General features: G+C 46.4%; 2 long non-coding RNA genes across 5 annotated transcripts; both read right to left on the bottom strand.

The window, feature by feature from the left end:
- Positions 1 to 3,109: 3,109 nt before the first annotated feature.
- LOC148007320 (uncharacterized) lies at positions 3,110 to 8,279 on the bottom strand. 2 transcript variants are annotated; one of them, XR_015650579.1, is made up of 3 exons: positions 8,027 to 8,279; positions 6,973 to 7,056; positions 3,110 to 4,545 (listed from the first exon to the last, which is right to left on the bottom strand). It is a non-coding gene; the product is annotated as an uncharacterized LOC148007320 (long non-coding RNA). The 2 variants fall into 2 exon arrangements; XR_015650581.1 differs by lacking the exon at positions 3,110 to 4,545 and adding an exon at positions 4,646 to 6,390 and having other exon boundaries at positions 8,027 to 8,242.
- Positions 8,280 to 10,561: 2,282 nt separating this feature from the next.
- LOC108349559 (uncharacterized) lies at positions 10,562 to 13,887 on the bottom strand. Of its 3 annotated transcripts, XR_015650572.1 has the most exons (4): positions 13,405 to 13,536; positions 12,928 to 13,079; positions 12,357 to 12,672; positions 10,562 to 11,227 (listed from the first exon to the last, which is right to left on the bottom strand). It is a non-coding gene; the product is annotated as an uncharacterized LOC108349559 (long non-coding RNA). The 3 variants fall into 3 exon arrangements; XR_015650568.1 differs by lacking the exons at positions 12,928 to 13,079; positions 13,405 to 13,536 and adding an exon at positions 13,693 to 13,887 and having other exon boundaries at positions 10,562 to 11,246; XR_015650565.1 differs by lacking the exons at positions 12,928 to 13,079; positions 13,405 to 13,536 and adding an exon at positions 13,693 to 13,887.
- Between the last annotated feature and the right edge of the window lie 640 nt (positions 13,888 to 14,527).

The following is a 14,527-nucleotide window of genomic DNA, read 5'->3' as shown; positions in this document are numbered from 1 at the left end:
TGTGATCGGCGGAGGAGCAGAAAGGAGCGCAGTGTAAGCCGGCGGCGGAGTGTGGGCCCTCCATCTTATTTTTTGAGGCAGTCTCTCACTGAACCTGGCACTTAGCCACTAAGCCACAGAGATCTGTCTGTCCCCACTTGCTCAGCACTAGAATTTCATGCATGCGCCCTATACCTGGCTTTTCTGTGGATGCTGGAGATCCAAACTCAGGTCCTCAGCCCTGCACAGGAAGCAGTTTACCAACTGGACCATCTCCCCAACCCCTGCCACCTTCAAAACCAGTTTGTCATTGTGCTTCTGCCCCATCTGTACTCTAGACAGATGAGTGCTATTGACAGCTACAGACCTGACATCCAGCCCAAATGCCCATTGCAGGACGAGGGCCATACAGTGACACAGTCACACAGCAGAGCACTGCACATAGTAAGTGGAACAGACAGCACTTTACCACAGCCTGGGTTTAACTCCGAACATAATGCTGAATGAAAGAAGAAACTAGGCCAGGAAGTGCTGGTGCACCCCTTTAATCCCAACACTCAGGAGGCACAGGCAGGCGGATCTCTGTGAGTTCAAGGCCAGCCTGGCCTACAGAGTGAGTTCTAGAATAGCCAGGGCTACACAGAGAATAAACCACCACCACTTCTGTTTTGGTTGTTTGGTTTAGTTTTTTGAGATGGGCTCTTATTGAATGGATCCCAGAAAGGCTTCGAACTCTTCAGGCCTTCAGCCTGAGGGTTGTTTGTGTCTTTGTATTTTGCCCCCAACCCCTGCCCCAGACAAATTGTATTAACTTGAAAGTGCAGCTTCATCCCCTATGGCTGTTCCTCCGTGAGCTGACCTCTCTGTTTTACATTGGTTCTGTCCTGGAAAGTAACCAGAGAGGAAACCCTTTCAGTCCTTGGGGCAGAATAAATTAAGGCTAAGATTTCATTTCTCAGTTCATTTGTGTTTAGAAAAGCGGTAGACTTAATTGGACCCACTTTCTCTCTCCATTTTCTACTGCTAGCAGTACAGACAGTGAGAGCCACCCTACACCAGACTGGGGCTGGCAGGGCCAGAGCGGGACCCCGACCACACCACTGACTCCTAGGAGCTCCTATCAGGTCTTCAACTGTTTGCCCTGCACCCGTCTCTTGTCCAAGTGGGGACATTTTCCAAGTCCCCTGGAGATGCCTGAAACTGGAATAGTATTAAACTCTGAAGTTTATTTAGTCTTTCTCTCCCTCCCCAACCCCACCCCTGTGTGTGTGTGTGTGTGTGTGTGTGTGTGTGTGTGTGTGTGTGTGTACACGGGTGTGTGCGGGCTTGAATGCTTCACAGTTCTTTGTTAAAGGCTCATAAGCTGAGTGTTTATTACCAATTTGTTATGGGTGGTCTGGATTCACAACTCTCTGAGATTTAGAATCCCCTAGGAGACACACCTTTGTGTCTGTGAGTGTGTCTGTGAGTGTGTCTGTGAGTGTGTCTGTGAGTGTGTCTGTGAGTGTGTCTGTGAGTGTGTCTGTGAGTGTGTCTGTGAGTGTGTCTGTGAGTGTGTCTGTCTGTGAGTGTGTCTGTGAGTGTGTCTGTGAGTGTGTCTGTGAGTGTGTCTGTGAGTGTGTCTGTGAGTGTGTCTGTGAGTGTGTCTCTGAGTGTATGGGGATACCTGGGAAGAGAGAACCTTAACTGAGGAATTACCTCCATCGGATTGGTCTCAGGCAAGTCCCTGAGGCGTAGTTTTGATTAATGATTGATGTGAGAAGGCCCAGCCCACTGTAGGCGGTGCCACCGTCAGGCAGCCGGTCTGTGAGCCCGAGAACAGAACAGAAAGCAACTTCCCTCCATGGTCCCCACCTCTTCTCCTACTTGAGTTTCTTCCGCCTGGACCTCCCTTAATGAAAGACTGTGATCTGGACGCATAAGCCAAATAAATCTTTCCCTCCCCAAGTTGCTTTTGGTCACGGTATTTATCTCAGCAACCGGATCAAAGTAGGACAAGCAAGAGGATTGTCCTCCCGGTCAGCAGCACCCACCAGCGGGTAGCCCACTAGAGAGAGATCCTAAGGAAGCAGCGTGTCCCTGTCGCCTCGCCCCCTCTTCTTTTCCCTGAGTAATCGCATCTGTTGTTGCTGCTGCCATTTGATTCCAGCTTCGTCAGCTTCCAACGCAGACTCGGTGGCGATGACTCTCCAGGGATCCAAGCCTTCAGTTCCGGACTAGGACGCCTAAAGCAGCTGGCTCCCGGGACCGAGTAGCCACCTGGGTCTTGCCTCTTTTGCGTGGGAATGGCTACTGTTGAATTAATCTCCGTTTAGAATATATTATATGCATAAATATATGTAAACACATTCTCTGGGTCCTGTTCTGTCTAAATACATTGTTTTAAAAATAATGTTGCGTTTTAAAAGTATCGAATATTTTCCTTTTAAAATGACACATGAACATCTTTGAGTAAGCTCTTTCCTTTTGTGTGGCTTGCTCCTGAGACTGACTTCATTGAAACAGTAGAGCGACAGGTGTGCACGTCTCTCGTCTTTGTTGTCTTTCTCTAAAACGCCCCCCACCCCCCAGCAGGGTCTTGCTCTCCTGAGCATCTCTGGGCTGTGGAAAGCACATCATCAGTGATGAAGGATTATCTCAGTATCTGTGTAACCATTATTCAGATATCACTGGGGGTTACACTCAATTTTGTCTTTAGTCTATGTCTGTCGTTCTCAGCCTTCCTAATGCCGAGACCCTTTAACACAACTCCTCGTGTTGTGATGTCCCTCCCTTCACAACATAAAATTATTCCATTGCTACTTCATAACTGTGATTTTGCTACTGTTATGGATTGTAATGTAAATATCTGGTGTGCAGGATATCTGATATGCGACCCCCTGAAGGCATCAGATCCGGTTACAGAGGGGGTCGCGACCCACAGGTTGAGAACGCCCGGCCTATGTGCTGTCAAAGCAACCACTACTTTGAATATCTGTGCACGAGGGAATTATTTATGTTTCTTTTGTGATCTCCTACCTTTTGCCCACTTTTATTTTGGGCTAGTGGGTTTTTTTTATTAATTTCACATCAATATATTAACATCTTCATTGTACTTAGGGTACTGATTATTTTTTCCTGTCTTGTTTTCCTAGTATTTATTAGTTTTATATTGTTAAGCGTGTTCTTTATGGAAGAGTCAACTCTTCCCACAGGCCAGTGCATCCGTCTTTTCCTTAGCGATTCATCCTCACACTCTGAAGTACGGAAACTCTTTCTGTACCCAGAGGTTATTAAATATTTATTTCATCTTCAGTGCTTTTATTGTGCAATATTCTACCCACATTTTACCCAAGTCCATCTGGAATTTATTTTCATTTATCATGTTAAGATGAAGCTTCAAATTGATACTGTTCTCCCAAATGCCTCAGACATAAATCCAACTGGCGTGACAGTGCATTCTTTTCTGCATCATATTATCAAGAATAGCTATTCCAACACTAAAACCGCACTTTAGGGTATATGAGCTTCATCTTGTTCTGGATGAGATCTTTTTGGTTTTTAAATTTATGTGGTTTTTTTTTTTTGGTTCTTTTTTTCAGAGCTGGGGACCGAACCCAGGGCCTTGCGCTTCCTAGGTAAGCGCTCTACCACTGAGCTAAATCCCCAGCCCCAATTTATGTGGTTTTATGATATGTGTATGACTGCCTCCCTCTATGTCTGTATACATATGTGCGCAATGCCCAAAGAGGCCGGCAGAGGGCATCAGTTACCTTGGAGCTAGAATTAGATAATTGTGAGCAGCCATATGGGTGCTGGGAGCAGAACCTTAGTCCTCTCCAAAAGCAAATAGTGCTCTTAACCAATTAACCATCTCTCCAGCCCCTTGATAAAGTCTTGGTGTATTGCCTATGCTGACCTCAAACTCCAGGTCTGGAGCAATCTTCTTGTCTCAGCCTCTTGAGCAAACAGAACTATAGGTTTGTGCTACCGTGTCTAGGTGAGTTTCCCGATTTTACTGTCTCACCACTTGTGTGTATGTGTGTGACACTGAGAGCCTGACTGGCTGGTGGTGAAAAAGTGAATGAATAGATGGATGGATGGATGGATGAACAGATGGAGGATAAGTAAATCAGCAAACAGACAACTATAGCATGTTATCCTTGATCTGGGTGATGATCATATTCATGGTAAGAAAGACAGTCTTGGGGCTGGAGAGATGGCTCAGCGGTTAAGAGCACCGACTGCTCTTCCAGAGGTCCTGAGTTCAATTCCCAGCAACCACATGGTGGCTCACAACCATCTGTAATGGGATCTGATGCCCTCTTCTGGTGTGTCTGAGGACAGCCACAGTGTACTCATATACACATAAAATTAAAAAATAAACTAAAAAAGAAAAACAAAAAACAAAAAGACAGTCTTCCCCTTTTTCTGTGAAGTCCACAGACAAAGATAAAACAGTTTTACTCACCCTGGGTCAGGTGGGCTTGAAGCTTCTGAAACACTGAAACACCAGGGGTGTAAACAACACCCATAAGCCAGTGAGATGGCTCAGAAGATTGAATCGTTTGCTCCAAAATTTAAATGCTAAAAAAAAAAATAGTAGCCATGTTCTTTTGTTCACTATCCTATTGTCTTAGTTAGGATTTTACTGCTGTGAAGAGACGCCAAGAACATGGCAACTCTTATAAAGGAAAATATTTAATTGGGGCCAGCTTTCAATTTTGGGTTCAGTCCATTATCATCATTGGCGGCATGGTGGCCTGCAGGCAGACATAACGCTAGAGCAGCTGAGAATTCTACATCTCGATCCAAAGGCAGCCACGAGGAGACTGCGGTTCCACCTTGACAGATCCTGAGCATTGGAGACCTCAAAGCCACCTACACAGTGACACACTTCTTCCAATAAGGCCACACCTCCTGACAGTGCCACTCCCTATGGCTAGACATATTCGAACACATGAGTTTATGGGAGCCAAACCTACTCAAACCACCACAACTGTGTTTCAAGAATTTGGGGCCTGGAGGTGTGGCTCAGTAATAGCCTAGCATGCACGGAACCCTAGCTTCTAGTCTGCGCAAGCAAGCACATTGCCAATTGAACTCTGCCCAGCCCCTCACCTGGGTTTTAAAAGTGAGGAAAGTCTTCAAGTGGAAGATATATGGAGGGATCAAGAGATGGATCCTCGGGGTTGGGGATTTAGCTCAGTGGTAGAGCGCTTGCCTAGCAAGCGCAAGGCCCTGGGTTCAGTCCCTAGCTCCGGAAAAAAAAAAAAGAAAGAAAGAAAGAAAGAAAGAAAGAAAGAAAAAGAGATGGATCCTCAGTTAAAAATACCTGTTATTATTGCAGAGGACCCAGATTCAGTTCCCAGCATATACAAGGTGATTCATAGCCTGCAACTACAGTTCCAGGAGATCTGATGCCCTTCCCTGACCTCCATGGGCACTATGCGCAGACACTTTGCATAGGCACACGTGCAGGCAAGACACTCTTCACAAAAATAATTTTAAAAATAATAACATTTTTCAATGGAAGCCACATGCAAAAGATATCATCAGAGACCAGTTACGAATTGTAGGAAGACATAGTAGAATGAGAACAGAGCTGGGAACTATAGTCATATAATTAGTAAACATTTATCAAAGCTCTGAGAATGGGGCTGGGGGCGTGGCTCGGTGATACAGTCCATAGTGAAGGGCTGACTGGTTATGGCTCCAGGGAGAATGCTTACTTATTATGTATAAGACCCTGGATTTGATCCCCAGCATAATTTTCTTAAAAAAAAAAAAAACCCAACTACGATGAAAAAATCATCTGAAGAGAATGTGTAGTATCAACAGAGAAAAAATGTCATGCCAGCAGCTCAATAAATATCTTTTTTGAGATAAGTTTTAGGGTTCACACTTGTAAACTCCAGGACTTGGGAGGCAGAGGCCAAAGAACTGCCTTGAGTCCCAGGAGAGCCTGGGCCCCGGTATGACAACTTGTGTATGTACATATACTGGCACCGTTTCATCACAGGCTGTGGCCATGCAGCCCTCTCAAAAAGGGATCTCATGAAGCTTCATCATGGGGGAGTTCATAGCTGTCCATCAGAAAGGAGCAGACCTGACACCATGTGAGCCCGAGGCTTCATCTGAAAAGACCACAAGCCCCTCTGCTTGGACTGGGGACATCTGCTTGGGGGAGGCCAGCTGCTCTGCAGGCTCTTCATGCCGGAGTGGCTGTGTGTAGTGGCTTTGGTCAACAGAGCTCTCAGGCAACAGCTAGTCACATGTATCAGGCAAGTGAGCAAGCCATCCAGAACCAGCCCAGTGCTGGCATTTGACGCCAAAGCAGGAAGAGACTGAAGACTTTACTGAGCCTTGGAGTGAGAATGGCAGGTGGGAAGAGTGGGGTAGTACAGACTTGTCATTCCTGGACTCTTGGAGCTAGAGGAAGGAGGATCAGAATTCTGTTAATTATCATGCTCAGTGTCCTAGTTAGGGTTTTACTGCTGTGAACAGACACCATGACCAAAGAATTTCTTATAAAGGACAACATTTAATTGGGCTGGCTTACAGGTTCAGAGATTCAATCTATTATCATCAAGGTGGAACGTGGCAGCATCCAGGCAGGCATGGTGCATGTTGGGAGTTCTACATCCTCATCTGAAAGCTGCTAGCAGAATACTGGCTTCCAGTAAGATAAGGGTCTTAAAGTCACACCCACAACGATACACCTATTCCAACAAGGCCACACCCACTCCAACAAGGCCACACCCACGCCAACAAGGCCACACCCACGCCAACAAGGCCACACCCACTCCAACAAGGCCACACCCACTCCAACAAGGCCACACCCACTCCAACAAGGCCACACCTCCAAATAGTACCACTCTTTGTGCGGAGTACATACAAACCATCACAGTTGGCTATGTATCAAGTTTGTAGCCAGCCTGGGTTACCTGTTATATTGTCTCAACCAGTCAATGAATCAATGAATCAACCAACCCAGTGGTTAAGAGAATTTACCCTCTTTCAGAAGCCCAGGGTTTGCTTCCCAGAGCCCACACGTTGGTCCCCAATCCCAAGATATTCGATGACCTCTTTTGGCCTCTGTGGAAACCAAATGCGCATGGTGTTGCAGACACATACAGGCGAACAAACTCATATACATAAAGTAAAAATAAATACGATCTTTTGAAGATAAAATAAAAACTTTTTTTAAATTAGAGGAAAATAAAAGAAGATTGTCAAGATGCTACTTTGGGGGATAAGTTGCACGGTTGCCATAGGTAACCACAGACTGGGATTGCAAACCTGACTTAATCCTGAAGGGAGCCCACAGAAGATGTAAATCTGTAAGTCGGGAACCTGATTTGGGAGAGCAGGTGTGGTCAGACCTCTAGTTCATTAGGGAAGGGTCCGGGGCCACCCTGGGCTGCATCCGCCTGAGACCTGCTCCTCAATACCTCTTACATGTCTCAGGCTACAGTTTATCTCTTAGCTGGGAAGCACAGAGTAATGAGGAAGTGGGCGGCCATAGTGATCGTGTGTGTGCGTGTGTGTGTGTGTGTGTGTGTGTGTGTGTGTGTGTGCACGTGCTTCAGCTTCTATTGGGTGACTTCCTCTCTGGCCTCTTGTGACATGTCTTCTCTTTGTTCCTCCAGCCTCAGTGGCAGCAATTTCCTGTGACTGTTCATTTCCGATTACTTCACCGGCTCCTACTCTGCCCAAAGGAAACGGTAATATTTCTCCCTTAATCGCCGAGGCTGGTGGAGCTGAGGAAGGTTAGAATGCGGAGGGACTTTCCTCATTGTCCTTGTCATCTGTCTGCCTCAAGGCAGAACATAAATCCTCCTTTACCAGAGACAATTTTTAATCAACTCAGAACCAGGCATCAGGGATCTGCTAAATTCTCTCCACGTATTTTTATCGCAGTCCCCAGTCTTCGGTTACCCTCTGTTTTGTCTCTGCTCTAAGATTTACCCTTCCTTGTCCAAAGAATAAAAGCCTCTTGCTGTGGTAGATTTCTCCGGACTTCTGGGGAAGTGCTCCGCAGGAATGTAAGTTTAATTAAATTTACCTGTCTCAGCCGGGTGCGGTGGTGCTGTCCTGTAAGCCCAGTGCTTGGGAGCTGCTGGCCAAAGGGTCAAGAGTTTGAGGCTATCCTCAGTTACAAAGGCCAGCCCGTGCTATATGAAACTCTGACTCAAAAATAAAACCAGACGGATGAGAAACATGGGTGGCGCCCATGTGAACAACAACGGGGGAGCTGAGCCTTGGTTAGCAACACAAAGGCAGGTGTGAGTTGAAGGGAGAGAGGGAGGCAGCGCTGTGAAGATCGGGGAGATGTGGGCTGTGGTCGTTGGCTTGGGTTTTGAGTTCAGATCCCCAGTGTCAGTATACAAAGCTGAGTGCTGTATGTGGGCCCTGTAGTCCCAGCACCAGAGAGACAGAGACAGGCAGAACAAACGGGCTCACTGGCCAACCATTCTACGCAAAACAGGGAACTCCCAGCTCAGTTAAAGACCCTACCTAAAAAAATTCGGTGAGGAGGGGATGGAGAGATGGCTCAGCAGTTAGAGGTAATGGCTACTTTCCTTGAGGATGTGTGTTCAATCCCCAGAACCCATGTGGTGGCTCATAATGGTCTGAAACTCCAGCTCTAGGGGATCCACTACCTTCTTCTGGTCTCTGAAGGCGCCAGACACAAACATATAGTTGAATGGAGAGAGAGAGAGAGAGAGAGAGAGAGAGAGAGAGAGAGAGAGAGAGAGAGAGATACAGAACAAGAGACAGAGACAGAGAGAGTGACAGAGAGACAGAGGAGAAAGAAAGAAAGAAAGAAAGGAAGAAAGAAAGGAAGGAAGGAAGGAAGGAAGGGGAAAGAACACGCCTGCTCCTAGGCATGGTGTAGAGAAGGTTTAATGTAGATATGAGGGAGAGCACAGCCAGAGGCAGGGACATCTGAAAGACCACAGAGTGGTCATGACCCTGAACCAGGCCATGTGTGGGGTTGGGGGGAAGACAGGGGAACCAGATGCAGCACCCAGGAGGTCTGGAGGGCGAGTGAAGGAGGGAGGGGGGAGAGAGGGGTGATAACTAGAATGGCTGGATTATATAGGGAAGGGAAGCTTAACCCCTGGGCTGGAGAAGTTTAGGGTAGGGGACAGGATAGGGTGTGCCAGCCATACCCTGTAACAGATAGGGACTGAGGGATGGGAGAACCAGGCGGCCAGGGCGGCCGGGGCGGCCAGGGCTGCTTTGATTTGTTAAATATGCACCTGAGGCTTTTGTCTCAGGGTTTGAGATTTAACATCCAAACCTTTTGTTGATTGTCCATAAATGATTCCAACATCCCCATGACTACTTCCGGCTGACAATGTGGCATTGTAGGGGGCCCAAAAACTGGAATACTGGCCAAGTCCGAAAAGAGGAGGCTGTTTTACCTGCTGTACAGGCCCTGCAAGACCTTCAAGGGCTAAGGAAGTGATAGAGACTTGCTGGCCGCCTGCAGGATCACCCTAGGCTCCTCTGTGGGAATTTGGATTTCACTGAGGGCCGAGGGCAGGTTCAGTCTTCAGCTGCCAGGCTCCGAAGATCCAACAGACATTCCTGGGAGGAGGAACTTGGGGGATCTGTCTACTTGTCTGGGCAGAGGGGCCATCAACCCCCAGTGTCCTTGTCCACAGTTTGCCAGGGTCCTGGCAGTGGGCAAGGTGAGGGCTGTTCTTCACCCAATGGCCAGCTTTGCTGTTAAAGGTAGTTCAAGGTGGAATTCTTCCATGCCCCGCCATCTCCTTTGGAGAAGATTAGGGGTGCTGCCAGGAGCTGGCATGTATGTCTTTTCTATCTTTTCCTGCTCCCCCTTCCTTTATCATCTTAAATGCTCTGTTCCACAGATCTCTGAAAAGTTTTGAGACCCTTATCTGTTACATATATCTAAACTAAACAAACCGATAATTACTTGTTTTAGGCTTAGCTTTAAAAACATACACAGGAGACTAAACAAAGCTTACTCTTGTAATTAATTAATTAATTACATGACTACATGTATGGTTGTAAATACATTAAAGAATTGGATCAATTGTTAACTTGTTGTAATTACCTTTAACAGTTTACAATAAGGTAGTAGCCTTTTATAAGATTAGATTCTATCCTTGTTTTGTTTCATCTTAAAAAGTAGCAATCTTTGAAACTCTTTTGCATCAAAATAAAAACTATCATAGCGTATCATCATAGAATATCATGGTTTTTAAAATAACTTAGTGTATCCAAACATATAAAGCTTAACAAATCCAGCAATGACGAAGATGTTAGAAAAATATTACTGTGGACCTGAGTGGACCTTAGGAATTTATAAGTCTTATCTATCAAACATATGCTGTAACTTATCTGAATTTTCTAGAAGCCTGGTATTGAACAGTTAGCAGAGACAGAAGTAGTTAGACATACTTCCTAAGTCAGCTTTTGTTAATCTAAGTAGACTTTTATAACCCTAAATTTTTATCCTCTTACAAAGATCCATACCAATTCCAAATAATTTGGAGATTTACTGTTGTTTCCTTAGCCTAAAAGAGATACAACGATAAATGAATGACTCAGCAGGACTGAGAAGTTTTCTAATTGTTGCTTTATGCCACATGGTCATGTTTGGGTTGGTTTTGTGCAGTCTACATTCAGATGCCAAGTCTATGCCCAAGGATCGGGTAGTAGTCGGGACGTGGGCATTGTTTTGATCAATGCATTATAAAGAATGCTCCCTGATGATCTCTGATTGGGTAATAAAAGACTAGAGCCTGCGTGCGACTGGGCAGGAAAGAAAAGAAGGTAGGACTTGAGATGGAGTAGGGGGGTCTCAGGTAGAGACCATGAGGAGAAGGGAAAAGAAAGAGGAAGAAGAGGGTCTTCCTGAGACCTGAGCGTGTGGCCAAGAAAAGCCCACCCTGAGGACTCACATGCAGCAGATCTACCCAGGCGAGACTCAGACAAGTAACACGGGGCTTATGGCTGGGATGCAGGTTAGAAACTCTCAGAACCTGCCGGGCACAGAGCCAAGAGCTTGCAAATAAAACATCAGGTTCCTGAGTCATGTATTTGGGAGTTATTTGGTCTAGGGTGGGGTAGAATCCTTGCCCCCGTAATAATACTTTGACATGGTCATCTTGAGGTAGCGAAGTCTCATTGGCATGTACTCTTTCACCTCAGTAAAGATGGCTGCCAGTCCCACGGTTGCTTCCATCCTGACGAGGACGTTACCAAGACGGAGGAGAGCCACAGGTTGCTGTTTAAAACATGTTTTACTATTAGACCGAAATTTCAAAGAAGAGTAGAATTAAAGTTACATCTACAGTATACACTAAGTCAGAGTTGAATCACATATATGGCACGTTAGAGCAAATTAAAATCACCCATGCATAGGTTTTAACTATAAGGCTTTTGTGTTTTGAGCCAAATTTCGTTACAGATTTTTACAAATTCTTTAACCACACCAAGTGAATTAAGAAGCCCTGAGATAAAGACTACTTATATGACAGAAGATTTCTCCAGCGCGGAGCACAGAGAAGTCATAGAGAGAAAGGATTTAAGAATAGGAAGAGACTTAGGAATCATCTGCCTGTGCAGCGGCACAAGTTGTCGTGATCTGTAATTACATGGAGCTTGAGTGTGCCACCTCTGGCCATCGAGCTATACGGACAGGGGCCAAGCCACTATAGCAAGACAGTGAGGCTTTAGGAAAATCTGAGTCCCAGTGTCACAGTCCGAGAATCACTGAAGGAGGACCCCAGATGCAAAGACAAAGAGCATTTATTCCGCAGAAACAACCAGCATGTGAGGGTCAACCATTTTCCAAAATGGAGACCCCAGATAAAGGCATGCAGACCTTCTTATAAGGAACCAGGGGAACTCTCTAAGAGGATTGGGTAATCTCTAATGTGATTGGCAGGAGCCAAATCAGTGACATTAGTATAACTTTGATTGGCTACAACGTTAGTTCTTGTATATTTAGAGAGTGGGTTAGCTCATCTAAAATTTCACTGGTGGGCACTGGGGAGGTCACAGGGGTCAGCTTCCGATTGACTTGTGCCAGGTGGTCAGTGGTCTGCATTCCGATGTCATGAACATTTAACCACAGGATGACATAGGACTGCCCAGCACAGATGGCCCGTCCTGGGATAAGATATTTTCCCATCTTGTGGTTATCCCCAGGCTGTTCTTTGGGAGGTGTTTTATGACCTTGTTTTTGGATTTTTATGGTCTGTTCCTGGAGGGGATGCCTTATGGCCTTCTTTTCAAAATCAGGCCTGATACTTAAATAGTGACAAATGGGGTTTACATTGTCCTTTCACCAGAGTCTAAGGAGAAAAGGAGGACAGGGAAGGTTTGTGGGCATACATTTTTTTGCAACTTACTTTTAATAAGGGTTCGCCCTCTCCTCTAGCCCATCACCCAGCAGAGGCAGTGGAGGAGAAAAGTTACTAGGAAAGGAGGGAAGGGGGACTTGTACAGGAATATTTTTGGGGGGTGAAATCGATCTTCTTGGGCAGCAGCTCAGTCCTGTAGCAAACACCAAATAGGAGTCAGCAGATGCAGACCAGTCCTCTAGGCAGGCAGACACCAGGCAGCTCAAGTTTAATGCTGAAGAAACTACCAGGCAGGAACCTTGAGAGCATTTCTTGGGTGAGCTTCTCTCAATGGTGGCGTCATCATGAGTTGAGCTCGACGATGCTATGTAAGGTGAACCAACAAATATCTGTCTTTAGCGAAGAATAGCGAGGTGGAGCAAACCAAACCGAAGCTCGGTGCCCCTCTCCCACCATCTGTGGGGGTCATGGTTATACTCCCTCATCAAGAGTCCCTTCACATGTCTGCGCTAGCAAACATTCTTTCTCCTGTGTCTGCTTCAGGGAATTCATGCATTTGCTTTAGCGAGACATCCTTTCACCTGTGTGCCCCAGCAAAACATTATTTGACATAACTAACTTTCCAAAGAATTTAGAAGTTTCCGCTTCACGGATTCAGCAGCTCTCAGACAGAGACCAGTGTAGCCGTAGAAGAAGGAACTCCACCCGAGGGACCTTCCAATTGTAGAAGCCACAAGGACATAGAGAAGCGGCAGGACTTCCAGGAGGGAGCTGAGAGACAGGAAGGAAGATCACAAAGTCTCTGAAGGACTTAGGGAAGCCTAGGAGCTTGGTAGGCAGCTCCTAGAGGGAGGCAAGGAAACTTACAATGTCTGGACCCAGGAGAGCACAAGGAAAGACACTGGCAGGTGGCTCTGAGGGAGGCAGGCAAGGGAAGGGTCACAGACCCGGGAGTTATAGAGAAGCTGTGGGACTTACTGAGTAAGGGTTGGGGATTTAGCTCAGTGGTAGAGCGTTTGCCTAGCAAGCGCAAGGCCCTGGGTTCGGCCCCCAGCTCCAAAAAAAAGAAAAAAGAAAAAAGAAAAAAGGGACTTACTGAGTAGCTCCTAGGGGGGCGGGAGGCGGTGAGGAAGTTCCAGGAAGGAGCTGAGAGAGAAGAGTTATGAGGAAGCAGAACGGGTGTTATGCTAGCAAGAATTTCAATCTGGAAGTGTCCCCAAGCAGACTGGGGGACTTGTCAGAGAGAAATGTCCCAAACCACAGAGGAGACACATCCCTTTCCATGTAATGGGTGCCCAGTAGGGAGAGATGAAGCTTCCTGGGGCAACAGTGTGGGTTTTGTAGTAAAAATAGACAAAGCAGGGAGCTCTGTAGTGATGCTTACCCAATAGAAGGGAAGAGACAAGTGTCACAGCAGGTAGAGGAGAAAACAGCTGAAGTTCAAGTAGAACCGCCCTTGTGGTAGAGCCTGAAGGGCATGGTCGTGGGGAGATGCCCACATGCTGGGTGCCCCAGAAGGGCAGAGTAGAGAGATGCTTATGTTTTACATCTGGATCCCCAGGCATCAGGAAAGGAATGTGATCCTGGTTGAGTGTCAGAGATCTCAGCCCGTCCTCTAGTGACACACTTCCTCCACAAGGCCACACCTCCTAATAGCACAAGTCCTTATGAGCCCATGGGGGCCAATGGACACCACCAAGCTCCTCAGCCATTTGTGCCAGGGTTTGAGGCTTACCAGTTTTGATGGTTTGCATATGCTTGGTCCCATGAGTGGCACTATTAGAAGGTGTGGCCTTGTTGGAGGAAGTGTGTCACTGTGGGGGTGGGCTTGGAGACCCTCCTCCTAGCTGCCTGGGGATGCTCAGTCTGTTTTGGATGTAGAACGCAGCTCCTCCTGCACCATGCCTACCTGCTGATGCTGCCAGCCTCCCTCCTTGATGATAATGGACTGAACCTCTGAACCTGTAAGTCAGCCCCAATTAAATGTTGTCCTTTATAAAACTTACATTGGTCATGGTGTCTGTCCACAGCAATAAGACCCTAACTAAGACACCAGTGGCACATAGACGCATATGCAGGGAAAACACCCACACAGGGAAAATCAGTAAATACATAAAATCTTAAAAATATTAAAAAAAAATAAGGTAAAGAAGTGACTGAGGAACCACCTGATGTTGACACATGTCCACCATACATGTATACTAGGTGTACACACAAAC

Source organism: Rattus norvegicus, chromosome 1 (assembly GCF_021556685.1).
Source record: "Rattus norvegicus strain SHRSP/BbbUtx chromosome 1, alternate assembly SHRSP_T2T, whole genome shotgun sequence".
Classification (NCBI taxonomy): Eukaryota; Metazoa; Chordata; class Mammalia; order Rodentia; family Muridae; genus Rattus; species Rattus norvegicus.
This window is presented reverse-complemented; position numbering and strand designations above follow the sequence as displayed.